The 18,737-nt window shown below is 46.3% G+C and overlaps 1 pseudogene across 1 annotated transcript; it reads right to left on the bottom strand.

Moving 5' to 3' along the window:
- Positions 1-286: 286 nt before the first annotated feature.
- LOC308150285 (polyadenylate-binding protein 1A-like) lies at positions 287-4,718 on the bottom strand (annotated as a pseudogene). Its single transcript has 2 exons — positions 3,584-4,718; positions 287-574 (listed from the first exon to the last, which is right to left on the bottom strand). The product of its transcript is annotated as a polyadenylate-binding protein 1A-like (transcript).
- Positions 4,719-18,737: the final 14,019 nt, after the last annotated feature.

Consider the following 18,737-nt stretch of genomic DNA (forward strand, 5'->3'; position numbering starts at 1 on the left):
AGTAGCCAGGAAGGAAGCAGTCAGAGGCTCCTGGCCCTCTGCATGGACAGCAGGCTGTAGGGGAACAAGGGAGAATTCAGATTAGATCAAATGATATTACATTAGACATAAGACATTTACCAGAATATCATATCTGAGAGTGAGATGTTTACCTGCTGCTTGGGGACCTGCTGCTTGGAGTTCCGTACATCTGTTGCAGTCTTGTACTGGGTCACACCGTCCATCAGGGCTGCATCTGCACTGGCAGGGCGTCTGGAGGTCTGGGTAGCCATGCGCTGAGAGGTCATCATACAGCCACCTGAGAGGACCTAGGCTTCATAGCATTGTAGGTATGAGGCCTGGGGGCCAATGGATGCATAGTGTTGGGCATGTTCTGGAAGTGCTCAGGTCTGACACTCTGAGTGGCCCAGCGAGGAGCGGGTCTCACCTGAGCCAGCTGGTTGGTGGCGTAGTAGGCAGTATGGTTCTGGGCCTGTGGAATGGCAGCCATGAAGTGTCCAGATGGCTGAGCAGGTTGGTAGGGGTTGATGACTAGGTCGGGCACGGTGCAGACGCTAGCCATCCTCTGCATGTACTGCAGTAACGTGCAGTGAGGTCATTGGCTGGGTAGGCAGTGAGCTATTTAAAAAAATCATGCGAGTAACAATCAAATAGCCCTTATATCTTTTAACGCAGGCTCAAAACTCACTTCTTCAAGAAGTAGGCCTACTACTATAGGCTATTATACTACTATACTATATATACTATATACTATACTACTACTATAGGCTATTCGGTCGTCTGAATGAGACAGACGACGAGGGAGAGAGAGCGAGAGAGAGCGAGAAGACAGGCAGCGCTGTCCGGGAATGAGTTTGGTGTCAGCGCACCACAACCACCATCACATTATAACATGCACAAAGCCAATGGGAGGGGGGCACTTACTTTATTTGTAAATGAAGTCCATCCGTCTATCCTTCTGGACGAAGATGCTGATCACTTTGTTATAGAAGTCCTCCTTGTCTGGTGCATTCATTAGTTTCATGAGTCTCTCCTTTTCAATGGAAATCAGAGCCAAAGATGAAAGCCTGTCCTGTTCCATCCTATTTCGGCTGTAGGTCTTGATGCGTTTTAATGCTGAAAAGGTCCTCTCCACAGAAGCGGTTGTAGCAGGTATAGATAGTTAAGACCAGCTTCAATAGCTTTGTGGCCTGAGGTACTGTCTCCTGCAGGTCATTGTCCCTCAAAAATGTAAGCAGTTGTACAGGTGACATTCCCTGGACCATTTGTGAACAGTATAATCCCACCAAATCAGATTTTAATCTAACTAGATCAAAGTATTTTGCGTATTTGGACAGACTTTCCAATTTGTCACAGTCAAAATTAACTGACATCTCCGCAAATTTCTTGCTGTCAACGAGGCCAAGGAAAGCAAGCTCATTCATATTGTGAAACCGGGCCTTCATTTGTACAGTGATGTTGTCAAGAACACTGTAAAACAGTCTCCTCCTCTCATCTCTGGGGGATCTGCTGTGGCGAGAATTGTCTTCCGAAAGATTCAGTTCATTGCATTTCTGTTCAAAACGATCATATAAACTATCAAACTGTTCGCGCTGATTGTTCAACGCACACATGGTGTCTCTGACGCGCACACAACATAGGCCAATATCCATTGTCTTGTTCTGAAGAACACGAAAGAGCGCGTCTGTCACGTTGAATATGTCACCATAAACATTCAAGAGAAAATAGGTGGATGCTTTTGAAAGCCACAGATGAAATCCAGAGGCCATAGCGAGAGTCTCGCCGTCCCATTCATCAGTGTTCTCCATCATTGTCCGGAAGACTTGGCGGAGATCTGGTACGTGTTGGAGGATAGTCTGTACCAACCTGGAGTTTGAGTTCCACCTAACAGACGATGCCCTAGGGATGCGGGATTTCACAATTTCATCCAGTAGATGTGTGCGTTTGGTAGAATTGCTGAAAAATGATGCGAGCCCTTCAACAGTTTTGAAAAACACTTTACACTCTGGAATGTATTTTGCTGATTGTGAAAGGACTAGGTTTAATTTATGTGCATAGCAATGCGTAAAGGTAGCTTCTGGCACTTTTTCTTTTCTTTTTGCCTGTACTCTGTTGAGCTCAGAGGCCATCACTGCAGCTCCATCATAGGTTTGGGCGACTAACTTTTCAATGCACTCATATTTATGTAATACAGCCAATACATATTCTGATATTGCCTGTGCCCGCCTGTCATTGCTCACGTCATCAAATCCCCAAAAGGCTTCTTTTACTTCACTGTCGCTGTTGACATATCGAAAAATCACAGATATTTGGGCTTTGTTTGTGATATCCGTGGTTTCATCCACTTCGAGTGCAACAAATGATGCAGCCTTTATGTCATTTTTTATATGAAACCTTACGACATCACCGATTGCTTCAATAATGTCATTCTGAATTCTATTCGATGTACCCATAAACACAGTTGATGATTTTAAATGTGCAGCTAATTTCTCATCCTTTCCTGCCATCAAATGTAAAAGTTCGACATAATTCCCACGATTGATGGAGCTACTGCTCTCGTTGTTCCCCCGAAATGCTAATTCTTGTTTAGCAAGGTAGCATGTTGCATCAATTAGGCTTTTCAAGATTTCCCTGTTCTCCTTTACCTTTGCGTTGTGTGCAGTAACATGCAGCCGGTGCTGCTCATCCAGGGCCATGTCTATGCGACTTTTGCCAAAGGTTTTCAAGGCCATCTGAGAGTGGATGTGGGCTATGGATTTTTCATGCTTCTCTAAAGCTCTTGGAAAATTGTTCAGGTCACAGTAGCCCCCTTTCACCCTCACGCTGTCGCTAGACGAGAACAATAGGCAAGGGAAGCAGAATAGCTTGTTAGCCTGGCTACATCCACACAGCCAGTCCTTTTTTGTACCATTCCGTTTGAAATGTTCGTACAATCTTCTGTCCCTTCCTTTGGGTTAATTGAGATAGGTCAGGTGTTGCCCTCCCATTTTCAATCACATTTACTTTTTGCTCAAAACTGAAGGTTGAAAATCTTTTTAACTGTTGGATATCCATGATGCCGATCGCAAGTTAGCTGGGGAAATGTAGAACCGTGGCGCAAACAGCAGAGGAATGCCGCTACGGCAAGCCAAACAAGCCAAACGCAAACTGTCAATCATGCTGTCAGAGGCAGCGTGGCACGGTGCCTCAACGTCCATCAATGAAGACAATGTGAGAACAGACTACGCATGCGCAAACCTACGAAACCGTTGGTCTATCACTTCGCATAGCACAGAGGCACAAGCACAGTCTGCCTCAGCCTCTCGCCAGCAATCAGCTAGCTTTGGGAGCAAACTCTCCTGGTGCCAGGGCATGCATTCTATTTTTAAAACAACACATTTTACATCATTTATTTTTATTTTAACAACATTTTAACACATTAAAGTTAAGAATAATTAGTAAAATAAATAAAAAAAATATTTTTTTTTGAGATAAAAAAATAATAAAAAAATATTTTAAAAAGACTGATATTCTTTTTCTTTCTTAAATGCCTGGGTGAGGCACTGCCTACCCTGCCTCACCTGACTGCACGCCACTGATGTACTGGTTGGTGAAGTGGGGCCTGGCGTTGTGCTTGGCGCTCCCCCCTGCGCTGGGCCAGGGCCACGTACAGGCGCTTGGTGCCACGATGCGACCGTTCATCTCAGTCACAGCCTTGGTGGCCGCCTCAGGTGAGGAGAAGCACACAAAGCCAAAGCCCTTGCTGCGTTTACCCTCCGTCATCACCTTTGCACTGGTGATTGTTCCGAAGTGGGAGAACTATCATATTCGTCCCAACTATCATCCAGGTTCTTCACATACAGATTGACTCTTTGGTATCTGGTTGTGCGGCCCTGCTTTATCTGCTCAAACTGGTGCTTCAGTTCAGGCTGACGCTCTCCTTTCTTCTGGGCACGGCCCACATACACCTGTCTGCCGTTGATCCTTTTTCCATTCATATCTTCAATGGTTGTCTGGGCGTCCTCATGTTTTTTAAAGTCAACAAAGCCGAAACCCTTGGACTTTCCATTGTCATCAGTCATGACCTGAACACTCAGGGCTGGTCCATATTTTTCAAAAATCTCCTGCAACTTAGCGTCATCCATTGTCTCTCCAAAGTTTTTGATGTACACGTTAGTGAACACTCGGGCCCTGGCTCCAAGTTCAGCCTGTCTTTCTTTGCGGGATTTGAAGTGTCCAATAAACACTCTTTTGCCTTGTAATAACGTGCCATTTAGCCTCACAATGGCTCTTTCAGCGGCATCCTGGGTGTCAAAGTGAACAAAGCCGTGGCCTTTTGAGACATTCTCATCACAAACCACCTTGGAAGAAAGGATGTTGCCAAATACAGATAATAAATCATAGAGGACCTTGTTGTCAATAGACCTTTCCAAGTTCTTGATAAAAAGGTTTCCAACCCCACTTTTCCTCAGAGAAGGGTCACGCTGAGACCACATCATGCGCATAGGTCGTCCATTAAGGATGTCAAAGTTCATTGCACTTTCAGCATCAGCTTGCTGTTTAAAGTTTACATAAGCATATCCAAGGGACCGGCAAGTGATCATGTCCCTGCAAATTCTAATGGAGAGAATTGGACCACTGGGGCTGAATTTCTCATACAGCATTGGCTCAGTGACATCCTGGTGGAGATCTCCAACATACAAGGAGGCCATAGAGCAGCTAGGCGCACTAGGATTCATTTCTGATGGTGTGTACTCTCACAGCATGAGGGCTCCTTTGTCTGTTTCCAATTTCAATAAGAAAATATAATGTATCAATCAATACAGCAAGCTTTATTTAAAAAATAAAAATATTCATTTTTTTCTTCTTCCAAGTAGCACATTTCATACATGAATGCAATGCTATGTGCTTGACAACAAAGTTAAAATAAGGCACATACAATATGGAAAAATATTATAAAAAAAAAAGTTTGGATTCCAATAGTGGACTTATAATAGTAGAGTGAGAGACTAATGCAATAACATGTATGTAAAATACCCTATTTTATAATATTAACAGTAGCTATGAATGTAGCTGTTTGCTTGCACACCCTGTTATGTGGTCATCGTTTGTTACATCACTGTCATTGTCAGTGGTTACGCTGTGTATCCACAGCGACAGAGTTTGGCCCAGTCTGGCCCATAGAGATAGAACACTGAACCAGAAGCATTGTGATGCATTTACATGACACCACATCATTCCATGGCAGCCATAGCTACCCATATGGAGTTTTCACCAACAGCAGTTTATGGAATTATTTGAATATAAAACAAATCTAGAAAATGGATCTGTGTAAATGGTGTTCAGACCATAGATAAAGAACACTGTTATACTGGGCCACACTCTCTGTACCTATGACCTTATGAAGGAAGCAAGGAAAAGAAGCAAAGAGGATATAATTTATCTTTACTATAAGAGAAGAAGAAAATTAGCTGCTAAATTAAAACATTTTAAAATGCTTGCGAGATGTTTGTTGCTGTGAGATGTTTGATTTGCAAGAAGTAAAGACATTGTTTGAGCCTGCCTTTCAAATACAGTGCCTCAAAGAAGTTACATCTGCCAAATTAAAAAAGAAACACAAGATCAATATACCCAGGGATTCACCATAGAGACTCTAATTGTAGACTACTCTGCTGTGGAGGGGGAGTCAAAAACAAATCTCCCTACTGTCTGGCATACAGCCCTCTGCCAATTGTACTCACACACAGCACTCGAGTTGAGGGGGGATGAGGGGGGATGGCATCCCCCCTGAAATAAAAACGGTCAAAATCATCCCCCTTCTAAAACTGCCATCCCCCCTTTCCATCCCTTATGTCATTTTATCAATGAACGTGGTATTACTGCTATTTCAACATTTAGTTTTGCGCTTATTGAGTAAAATACTGTGGGCGATGGGGTACGCACACATGCAATTACATTTTTACCAAGACACTGACACACGCTGTGGGGATGCTAAAATTGTCCCCATATATGATCAAATCCACCATCCCCCCTGATTTTCTTTTACAACTTGAGTACTGCTCACACATGAATACAAATGTAGGCAGATCACAGGGCACCAGGACTCTGATTGTATTGCTCGATCATCACGAAAAACATTTACTACACAGGCACAATCATAGTGCAAGGCTCAGAAAACAGTCTGAACAACTTCCAGCGGAACTTCTATACACTAACAGAGCTAGCAAACACACACACACACACACACACACACACACACACAACCAACAGCCAGAAATAACAACTCTGGAGAGAGCAACCCTTCGAAATCTCACCAACAGGCCAGCGACTCCACCTTCCCACACAACAGCCTCATCTCACCCAGACTCTCCAACCACATCAGGACACTGAGGGAGGGTCGGTCGGTTCTGGAATTCACTGAACAACTGCATTTACTGCACCTGCCTTTATAAAATCTCTCAGATATTTATATATATATTTCCAGAAAAATATATATTGCTCTTGTTAGTATGTACCACCACACCTCACTCTACGGTATATCCTCTAATGTCTGTTAGCTCAGGGGTTCTCATAAACATTCAGTCCACTGTGCATGATCTCATTCTGTGTGTGTGTGTGTGTATGTGTGCAGGGCCGGCCGCTGGAATAAGCAGTGTAGTTGCTTAGGGCCACAACTGCTAGAGGGGCCCACACTTTTGCCGTCGATTTAGCTACCACCCATCTATCAAAAACTCTGCTACCCCCGTCGACGAACAAGAATCTTGCTTAAGCCACAAAAGTAGTTTGGATTGATCAAAACTCCCCTACTTTTGTGGCCCTAAGCAAGATTTCTGTTCATTGACGGGGGTAGCAGAGTTTTCAATCTTGCTTAGGGCCACAAAAGTCCCAGGGCCGTGCCTATGTGTGTGTGTGTGTGTGTGTGTGTGTGTGTGTGTGTGTGCATGTGTGTGTGTGTGTGTGTGTGTTTGTGTGTGTGTGTGTGTGTGTGTTTGTTGGCATGTGTGTGTCTCCCCCAGACCTGTAGTTAGGGCCGGATCATGGTCCCGTGAGGCCCCTGGGAACCTGCCTGCAACGTCTCAAGCAGTTTACTTCTCCACTTCTCACCCTCAGAGTCAGCCATGAAATACTTGAATTAGATGAGTTTATTGGAAAAGTTGTCCAGGTCAGATGGATATGCAGTGGAGAGTGCATTAACCTTTTCCACTATGACATCACTGTTAGACACCTAATCTGACATTTACAGAACTCCAAAGACACTGATCAAAGGTTCAACGCATGCCACTAGCTTATCAATGACCACATACAATGTTTCTATTTTGAACTTCTCCCTCCCCTCAAGTGTCACACCTGGCTCTGAGCTCTCATCTACAAATGTGTTGCATTTCCTCTTTTGCTGAATACCATGCTTATATGACTGAGAGACACCTGTCACATTTAAGGCTGCCCTTTCAAAAGCCTCAAACTGGTCTCGCTGTCCCGCCATATCTGTCTTCCGAAAGACTTTCCCCCAACTGTGTGTGGATGAAGAGCAACATGTGTACAGTGACTGCAACATGATCAAAAACATGTCAGCCTCTGGGCTGCCGCCGTCTAAACACCAACTATGTTAAGTGAATGCGCTGCGCAAGACACATACTCTATCAGAGTTTTTTTTTGTGGTTTGTTTCAGGTGGGCCTGTAGCCCGTTGTATTTTCCTGATATGTTGCTTGCATTGTCATATGACCCAAGGCCCTCCACCATCAAAGTCACACAGTCTGCTAAACTTTTACCAGTGTGACTCTCTATTGGCTCAAAGCTCAGGAATCGCTCCACCACATTCCCGCTGCTGTTAACAAACCAGAAAATGAACGTCAATTTGACCACATGTGACAGGTCTGGGGTGGAGTCAACAATTATTGAAAAAATATCTGCTATTGCTTGGCGAGTTTTCTGACTCATTATCTCTATGAGTTCCTCATATATTGCCGATGAAAAATAGAACACTGAGCCTCTTCCTTTTCTGCCATTTTAAAAAAATATGTTCAGCAAAAACTGGGTCAAATTGTGATTGCAATTCTAGGATGCCAAGGATGCAGAGGAAAAACCTAAACCGTTCATCATCTCCCCTAAACGTAAGTCCTGTTTCACCCAAGAATTCGATCACTGTTACAACTCTTTTTTAAATGTCCCCTCCAGTATCTAGTTCCCCATCAAGCTGCTGCATGAGATCTGCAAATATAGCACTTCCCTTTGTCCACTAGTGCAAGGCAAGTATGCATCATCTGTGTTCTGGACTCTTTTCGTATTCTTTCGAGTGCTTCCAGTCACTAAACCCCTGACTAAAGCCACCGAGCAACAGTTTGCATGGAAAACAGTACACACACCCTGTTGCGGGTGAGTACAGTAGCCACAGTCTAGAAATCGTATGCCCATTTGGCAATAGCTGGCAATAAAATAATGGCTTTTAGTTAATTGTTGAGTCTTTCCTCCAAGCGCTCTATCTTGGACTGAAGCTGGGTATTGTTTTGGAAGAGGTCTGCTCCTCTTTCAATAAGCACTGACTTAACAATGTCACTGGAAAAGCTTTGCCATAATGCAGGGTCAGTGACCTCATAGCACCAGGAATGGCTTGGTTGCTGATTTGATTCTTGTGAACTGCCCAACTGCTCTTGAGGTGGAAATTATGTTTCTTGTATACCATTAGCTGTTAAGGGTTCACCTTTAACCCTTGTGTGATGTTGACTTTTTGGACCCTTTCGTACTGTTCGGGTCCAGTTGACCCGGGACATCATTGGGGTTTTAAAAGCACTTGTCCTGACACGGTGCTCCTAGTCCCAAGGGTGACCCGTACAAGGGGTATACTCGGGGCGCAAGAAAGCCCCAAAATAGCCCTGTAGCAGACTCTAGGCACAGAGGGAGGTCGACACAGAGGACTGGGTTGAGACAAGCGTTTTTATTCTGTACAGCTCAGCACGTCATTGACGTGCTGGCGGAATTGACTTTGCGAGAAAATAATAAACACAACTAAATAATAACGCGCCCTTTCGGGACTCGCTCGCATGCACCCCTTTCGGGCTCGGCTCGCTCGCTCGATACAGTCGTCTCTCTCTCCTGGGCACGTACTGTCTCTCCTCGACATGTGCTCTCTCTCCCGTTCACTGCCAGGGGGAACAAACACACACAGGTTATAAGATCGGCTGGGTGCTGAGGCTGATCACTGACACCTGTCCGTAATCAGCTCCAACACCCATCTCCCACCAACAGTCTGGCTCCCTCTACAGGCCAGAACGCGCCATGCTCCCCACATACCCCCACCGCCAGACCAAGGCCGGAGGCTCATCCGGCCGATAGCCTACTCCCCCCCCCCCTGCCCGGGAGAGGAAGTCGGCCACAACCATTTGTGCCCCCGGCCTATGGACCACCCTGAAGTTGAAGGGTTGCAACGCGAGGTACCAGCGGGTGATCCTCGCGTTGGTATCCTTCATGCGGTGGAGCCACTGCAGGGGAGCATGGTCGGAGTAGAGGGTGAACGAGCGTCCCAGCAGGTAGTACCGGAGGGCGCCGACCGCCCACCGAATGGCCAGGCACTCCTTCTCCACTGTGCTGTACCTGCCCTCCCGCTCCGACAGCTTTCGGCTCAGGTACAGCACTGGACGGTCGGCCCCCTCCACCTGCTGGGTTAGCACCGCCTCCAGCCCTCTATCCGATGCGTCTGTCTGCAGAGAAAAAGGGATATCAAAGTTAGGAGCATACAAGACTGTCTCTCCGCAGAGGGCGTTCTTAATCCCGTCGAACGCCACTTGGCACAGCTCACTCCATCGGACCGGATCTGGGGCCCCCTTCCGGGTGAGGTCGGTAAGGGGGCTGGCCAACTCCGAGAAACCCGGCACAAACTGCCGGTAGTAGCTGGCCAGTCCCAAGAACCTACTCACGTCCTTCCGGGTCCTGGGCCGCGGGGCGGCGGCGACCGCGGCGGTTTTATCCACCTGCGGCCGCACCTCCCCGCCCCCCAGGATAAACCCCAGATTTCTCCCCCCGCCCGATCACGCACTTCTCCGGGTTAGCCGTCAGCCCCGCCTGCCTCAGCGACTGTAGCACCGCGGCTACCCTCTGCATATGCTGTGGCCAGGCGTCCGCATAGATGACAATGTCATCTAAGTACACCGCAGCATATGCAGAGTGCGGCCGCAGAATACGGTCCATCAGCCGCTGAAACGTGGCCGGGGCCCCAAACAACCCGAATGGAAGCGCGGTGAACTGGAATAACCCCCGCGGGGTAGAGAATGCAGTTTTTTCCCGGGATACCGGCGATAATGGTATCTGCCAGTATCCTTTCGTGCAATCCAATGTAGTATAATATTTAGCCGTGCCAAGCCGGTCCAGGAGCTCGTCGATCCGGGGCATAGGGTAGGCATCGAATTTTGACACTGAATTCACCCGTCTATAGTCAACACAGAACCGTACAGACCCATCGCGCTTTGTTACCAGCACGATGGGGCTGCACCAGTCGCTGTGCGACTCCTCGACCACGCCCAGTTTTAGCATTGAGTCTAATTCCCGGCTCACCACGTCTCGTTTGTGAGCCGGCAGCCGGTATGGCCGCGTACGTACCGTAACACACGGTTGCGTATCTATATGATGCTCTATGAGGCGAGTACGACCGGGTATAGAGGAGAACACATCCGCGAAACTATGTTGCAATTTATCAACGTCCGCCCGCTGGCACGCCGAGAGATGGTCGCCTAAGCAGGCCGGGGCACTAGTACTAGTTTTTGGGACCTCCGGCCCGAACTCATCTTCCTCGGGAAGTAGCGTAACCAGGGAAACAGGGACCACAACGTTCCATTTTTTTAGGAGATTTATATGGTATATTTGTGTGCTATCCCCTCTATCCGACCGCACTACCTCGTAGTCTACATCCCCAATTCGCCGTGTGACCGCGAACGGCCTTTGCCACTTGGCGAGTAATTTAGAGCTAGACGTGGGCAGTAATACGAGGACTTTGTCTCCCGGTGCGAAATTGCGTAGGCTAGTCCCTCTGTCGTACAGCCGTTTCTGACGCTCTTGGGCCTCGAGCAAATGCTCCCGTGACATAACCCCCAGTGAGTGGAGCTTTGCTCGTAGGTCCAGGACGTATTGAATTTCATTTTTACTGTCACTAGACCCTTCCTCCCAGCTTTCTTTAATCAGGTCTAGGACGCCCCGTGGCTTGCGCCCGTACAGGAGCTCAAAGGGGGAAAACCCTGTGGAAGCCTGGGGTACTTCCCGCACTGCGAACAACAGAGGGTCTAACCACTTATGCCAATTACGACTATCTTCGTGTATGAACTTACGGATCATTGACTTAAGCATCCGATTGAACCGCTCACACAGCCCGTCGGTAGCTGGGTGGTACACGCTCGTTCGGACCGCCTTAATGTCTAACAACCCGTAAAGTTCCCTAAGTGTTCGTGACATAAAGTTAGTGCCTTGGTCGGTGAGGATCTCTTTCGGGATCCCCACCCGGGAGATGACCTGGAATAACGCCTGTGCTACACTGTTTGCAGAGATAGTACGAAGCGGTATTGCCTCGGGGTATCGAGTCGCGTAGTCTATGAGAACTAACACGAACCGATAGCCCTGTGAGCAACGTTCAAATGGCCCGATTATATCCATCCCAATACGATCGAATGGTGCCTCCACCAAGGGGAGGTGGCACAATGGTGCCCTGGGCACCGCCGGGGGATTAACTAATTGACACTCGCAGCAGGACGCGCACCACCGCCGCACCTCTGCCCGAATCCCCGGCCAATAGAATCGAGCCATTATCCGGTTGAGTGTTTTATCGTATCCTAAGTGGCCTGCCATAGGGTTATGATGCGTCGCCTGGAATATAGCTTCCCGGCAGCTCCTCGGTACCAACAACTGGGTCACTTCCTCGTCCCTGCGAGTGTCACGACTCACCCTATACAGTCTGTCCCTAATCAATACGAAATATGGGTGGGCGCGCACAGCGTCTGGCTGTACCAGAACACCATCAACACTGATCACCTGGTCGAGGGCGCAGCGTAGAGTGGCGTCACGAGACTGCTCGAGGGGGAAGTCCGCCACCGGAGGGAATGCAGGCGGCGGATCCGCGGGTGCGGGACCCGCCGCCTCCTCCGGCTCCTCGGCAGCGTCGGGCGCCCTCGCATCAGCGCAGAGTACTGCACACGCCTCACATGTCCCTGCCGGTCGTGCACGCACCCCCGTAGTTCCCCCTAAAACCTGCGGAAACCCAGCCCAATCTAACCCCAAGATTAGAGGGTGCGTGAGGCGCGGGCTAACCGCCGCCCGAACACTATACTTTTTCCCCTTATATCGAATCTCGATGGAGACCACCGGATACTCGTGAATATCCCCATGTACACACCTCACCAATACCCTCGATGCCTCTAACAACGCCCCGGGTCGAACCAGGCGCTGGTGGATCATGGTTTGTAGACTACCAGAATCCAACAGCGCCTGGTGCGTCTCGCTCTGTACCCTCACCGGGAGGAGGTACGCCTGTCCTGGACACGGGGGAGGGGTCGGATCGCCGACGACGCGGACCACCTGGCCCACCTCCATCACGGGGCACTCCCGGCGGAAGTGGCCCGGCTGCCCGCACCGCCAGCACCCCTCCTCTGCGCCCGCGGGGCCGTCTGCGGGGTGGGAGTTGGCCCCCCATGTGTGCCCCACCCCCCGGCGGCCCGCCCCGTCCTCGGGGCGGGGACTGGTGGCTCCGGCCGCGGCTCCATCCCAGGCCGTACCCCGGGTCGCGCCCCGCCGGCCCAACGGCGCGAAGCCGGGGTCGAGGTAGGGCGCGTGACCGGGGTTGCGCCAGGGCTTGGAGCCATCGGCCGGGGAAGGTGGTTCCCTCTACAGGCCAGAACGCGCCATGCTCCCCACAAGCCCATAATATTAAAGGGCGCCTCCTGTGGGCACAAACAAGTACTGTACCCAATAATGCACAATAGGTACTGTGTACACATTCAAAAGTGCATATCTTTTGTTCTGGTGGATCTAGGGGGCTGCCCTTTGGAGAGGCTTTAGCAGATGATGCTTAGTAACAACCCACAAAGTGTCAGACCCCTAGGAATAGGTGGGGCTGAACGACAGCATGATGAGTAGAAGCGTTTTTACGCACATGATGCCCCTAACTTTGAAAATGCGAAATCCACTATAATAAAGACCTGGGTGTCATAAATCATACTTATCTAGGAACATTTTTTATGAAACAATGTTTTCATTGCTGTTTATTATTTTGAATTCATATTCTCAATTGACTTTCACATTTATCTAAATATAATCCAAGCTGTAAAGAAAATACAGGTGATGAACAAGAATAGAAATGAAAGAACCAAAATAAGATTGTTTATGCCAATAGCTATGAAATACATCTCTCAAAAATGTCTGCAAATGCTGAATCACAAAACACGAACGGAATGTACACTGTTTTCACTGTCACTGTCGAAATACAGTATTATGTCTGAAAAATCCCAAATTATTCTGAAATAACACTGGCTACAATTGTGTGTGCATGGGCATGCCTGTCTACACAACACATGAAGCACAGAATGTGACAGTGCGTGTACCTCAAATGTACTTTTTGCAGTTGCTGCATACGTTCTGTACAGTGCAAGAAAATGTAAAAATGTTTACAATGTTTCACTTCAAAGGGTAAAAAGTGCGAGAGCAGACGGCTTCTTGGCATGGGAAAGCTAGAGCAGAGGTGTGTGAGTGAGTGAGTGAGTGTAAGTGTGAGTGTGTGTATGTTTCTGTGTGTCTCTGTGCATCCGGGCCTAAATGACCCGAACATCTTATGAAGGACATACATTTGTTGGGGTATTGTAGGATGTGTAAAAAAAAAAAAATCCTCCCTTTTACATGTTTTTCATAGAAAATAAGCCAAGGCCATGGAGTTTCAGATTGATAAAAATGTATTCTTGTACCATTTCTCTTTAAGTAAAAATGTAAAACGGGTCCGGTTGACCCGAACACCACACAAGGGTTGGCTCAGGGGGAGTGACAACATTACTGGAAACTGAACTAGTGCTAGTTCCTTCCTCACAGCTGACAATAGTGCTGCTGTCATCATTATTACTAGCAGAGCAAAGAAGATGGCAATGAATGGAACACTGAAGAAAAACCGCCTCTCTTGCCTCCTTTTCTTTTTTGGCTTTCCTTTTGGAAGCATCACTATTCCAAAGTTTGTGGTCCATATTTCAGAACTATGTGGCTGTGGCTTTTCTTACCCAGAACTGTTTTATATACCTGCCTGACACAGAGAGAATTATGTTGCTTGAAATTCAAAAGAGAACTTTTGATTGAACAACCAACAAAGGTTTCTAACAAGTCAGTGAAATTACTTGGTGGAGACTATGCATATTGGCCACAAGGCATCGATGGTGAGAGAAAAAAAAACAACTTCTAAAAGTCATCGACAATTTGCATGTCAAAGTTAGCGTTATCTACTTCTGTGGATCTAAAAACAGATTGTCTATGGAAAAAAATAATGGGGTTTTCCTTAATCTAAGTATGGATTGGGTCTCCTATGTGTTAGTGTATGAAAGAAATTAGCTTTTGGCATATTTTTTTTATGTTTCAGCTAATATGCTCTCACTTAGGTTTTTATTCCCATGGCCACAGCATCCTATGTTTTGAAGTAATAGTAGTAATTCGTTTTGAACTAATAGTAGTAATAGATTTAAGCGTCATGATTGTCTATGACATGCTGTTTATTCAACCCACTGTAGCTAACTACCCTTTTATCTTATTGTGTGCCACCTAAATAGTTAGACAGCTACGTTTTAGGCCAATAGCTAGTTAACTAGCTGACTTTTTAGTGCAGCTAATTAAATAAAAAATGTTGGTTGTAAGGGTAGCTGGCAACAATGACAGCTAGTTAACTAATTTCTGTTAAGAAACAGATTCATATGGGCAGCTAGCTATAATATATAATAATCTGCCATTAAGCTGATGCTTTTATCCAAAGAGACTTCCATTACAGTGAGTGCATACATTTTTCAGTGTACAGTATATGGACCCAGTGGGAATCAAACCTGCAACCTAAGCATTGTTAGCGCCATGCTCTACCGATTTAGCCATAGGACTATACTGAGCCATAGAGGATCATAGCTTGCTAAAATAAAGGGATAGCTAGTAACGTATAAGTCAAACAATGAACACCTTGCATAATAAGATGCCCTTCAAATTGTTCTGTTATGCAGAATGAACTGACTTGTTGGTGAATATTGTATCATGTCACAGCATGTTGTAGTGTGCCAACCAGCGGCTCAGTTGTACAGAAGTACTGTGCTCTCTGAGAGGCTAGCGTTGTAAGAATGTACTGTATGTACCAAGGGGCCTGGGGGTCCTAGTGGTCAACAGTGTAAGCACAGAGAGGCCTCTCATTGTAAGCATGGGGGGCCTGGGCACCCTAGTGGTCAGCTCATGCTTTTAAGTCCCAGGGGCCTAGGGACCCTAGTGGTCAGTATATATTTTAAACACCAAGGGGCGTGGGAGTCCTCACATTGTAAGCACTGAGGGGTCTGGGGGCCCTAGTGGTTAGCTCACGCTATAAACAACCAGGGGCCTAGGGGTCAGCTTGCGCTGTGCGCACTGAGAGCCCTGGCATTCAACATCCTTTAGAAGCCTTGGGATTGAGGTTTGGACTTCCTTCTGAAGTTTTGGGACTGAGGTTTGGACTTCCTTCTGAAGTCTTGGGACTGAGGTTTGGACTTCCTTCTGAAGTCTTGGGACTGAGGTTTGGAGGCCCCCTGGCAGTCCGAGCTCCGGGGCAATGGCCCCACTGGCCCTGTCCATAATCCAGTCTTGCTACAAGGCCTGTACTGCAGCAATCTACGGTTGTTGTCAGTTTTGAGGTCTTTTTGCCTATAATGTTATCATCAGGAAATGAAATTCATGTTAAATTGGATTTATATCTGAAGATTGACTTGGCCAGTCAAGACCTTTCCATGTTTACACCCTGAAAAAGTCACAGTGTTTCACAGATGAGGTGGTATGCAGTAAATCTTGGGCAGATACTTTTTTCTCTAGCAATCACTCTGGTCCATAATAATATTCTTTTTCCAGATCTCTGCAGGCTTGTTAAGTACTTTTAGATTTTTGATTTTTGCAAGCCTATGGTTTTCACTATGTTTCTGCTGTTTCTTTTTTCAGATTTTTCTGCCTAATAATGGCTTCCTTGACTCTCTTTGACACCTCTTTCCTCATGTTGACAGATACAGATAGCAAGCCTAGAATCAATACTACACATTGACAGCTCTCTTATGCCTGTATGTGACTGGCCATACCTGTCACCTGTCAAACACTTAACTCTTACCCTAACCCTAAAATAGGGGGACTATACATAAAACAGTGTTGTAATTTATGAATGGTTAAACCACACAAATACCATCAAATAAAAGCTGAGAATCTCTATGTTAACCACGTCCTAATTGCTTGATTTAAAATCCAAGAAAACATTCCCCACACCATTACACCGACTGAATGAATGAGAAGGTGTACAGGGGGCCGTTTCACTAAAGTGGATTAGTATATCGGCGATTGAAATAAATCAGGCGATCAGGCAACTCGGGATTGGAATTCAAGCCTCAGGTGATTCCTCGAACGAGGATCAGGCTTGTGTCATCAGTGTTCACAGAACACCGGCTTACAAATCCTCGATATGGGCGCGTGCACGCAGACATAAAGAGCTCCGAAGAGTCGATCTGTCGAAATTAAGATACTCCACTCTGCAGGGGTTCTACATTTGCGCAGCATTCCGAATTATTGATCTTTATGAAGAAAAATAAGATGTAAAATAGTTCAATACTGCCGCAATTAACAAGGCGAGGGAAATGGTTTGGCAAGAAATTGCTGACCGATTAAATGCGTAGGTCATATTAGCCCCAGTTATTGTTATATGTTCATATTTTAATAAATTAATATTTACTACTGTGGTGATATCAGCAGCAGGCTACAAGCCGTCATATCGTCACAATGGCCTAGTGGTATCGACTGCTGCCATAGTATTTAATCGTCATTTTAAATCGATGGTTCAAATCCCTCTTCAGACCCACTTTTTACTGCATTTCGTTGTCTGAATCTAATCTAAAATCTCATCTAAAAAAGTATGTAGGCTATAAAATTATGGTGCAGGCTAATTTACAAGAACTGACACGATTACAATGGTGTTTGAAGCCTTTGCATGAAGGTTTCGGTTAAATGTAAAAAATAAAAATAAATCACTAAAATCAAGTCTCGAACTCACAACCTTCAGAACTCTAGCTGGTTGCCTTAAACACTGCGCCAGCCAGACCGCTGTGACAAAAGCAATGCAAGTTAATAAAGATACCTATTTATTTTATTTTATTTTTTACACTTTTTAATTTATTTATCTATCAATCTATCTATCACACTTTCAAAATATCAAGTTATCTATCACACAATCAAACTATCTATCAATCGATCACACTTTCAAAATATCAAATTATCTATCTATCACACAGTCAAACTATCTATCTATCTCGTGTGAAGTGGGAACTAATATTTCCTAAAAGACACTTGAGGAACTGTCGTTCGGGATGTAGTATCCGCCTGTGAGCCTTTTTTGACGCACGCATTACCTTAGCCAGCCTGTAAGTCTGCTCGGGACCAGGCTAATTATATCTGACTCAGAAGGATATGTTGCATAGCAACCCAACAGCTAATTATTTGAGCCACATTGATGGCACCGAGCGCAAGCTAACATTATCGCCGATTAGAACCTTATCGAGGATTAGAAGATAATCCACCTTCGTGGAATGGGCCCCAGGTGTTCCTAATAAAGTGTTCATTGTGTTTATAATGAGTCACACAACACAAACAGTCTCGGGCTACTTTTAGTTTAGCCCAGTGGGTGCCGCTGTTGATCTTCTGTCTGGCCGCCGATTACACCAGGGAGCTGACCATGGTGCTGAAAGACACTCAAGTAGGAGGAAATTCCATGTTTACTGTACGTAATGTATGGTTAGATGTTTCACTGAGTATAACACCTTTTGAGTCACTGCTCCGACACAAACGGGCTAGTGGTATCATTATGGTGTTGCGTCTAGTCAGGCGTTACGTTTCTGACTAGAGAACGATGTTTGAGAACGACTATTATACATTCAGGAGATGTGTGCATTTGGCTGTAATATAGGAACTTTTTGTTTGTATTTACCACTCGTTAGATGGCGCTGCGCAGAATACAAAAGTACTTGAACACTGGCACTAAACCTAGTCAGACAGACTGTGCGAGTCCTGTGCTCACTGCCGGCTTGATGAAGCAGTTGTCCTCACAAGGTGCGAGAAATCAACGGGATGCCCTGGATTACACTAGCCTACGCTTTATGAAACCCATTTGTTCACATTTGTTTCCAGGTTGAAACACCTTTAAGGTTGGAGGAGCAAGGATTTATTGTGCATTAGTGGTTTACGTCTACTCTTTGCCTCTCCGGCAACAGATCGTTTTGTTGGACTCCGAGGTCATGAGCCAGTGTTGACGGGCTGAACTCAACTCAGCAAAGGTTGTCTAACAGCTGGACGCGCTCGGGGAATCCCGTAGAAGTTCACCACGATAAGCACGGCCACGATGATCGTCTGTTGCCCGGTGCCTTAGTGCATTTGCGTTTTATGTTTGATGCTTTCTACATTTTCTACATCTGTTTCCAAGATCTCAAAGTCGAAAGTATGAATAAGTGTTAGCGTCTGAGATTCTGGAGGGTTTCACAGTTTGCTTCTTTTTCTTTGGAAA

The sequence above is a fragment of the Nansenia antarctica genome (assembly GCF_963989245.1).
Source record: "Nansenia antarctica genome assembly, chromosome: 2".
Taxonomy (NCBI): domain Eukaryota; kingdom Metazoa; phylum Chordata; class Actinopteri; order Argentiniformes; family Microstomatidae; genus Nansenia; species Nansenia antarctica.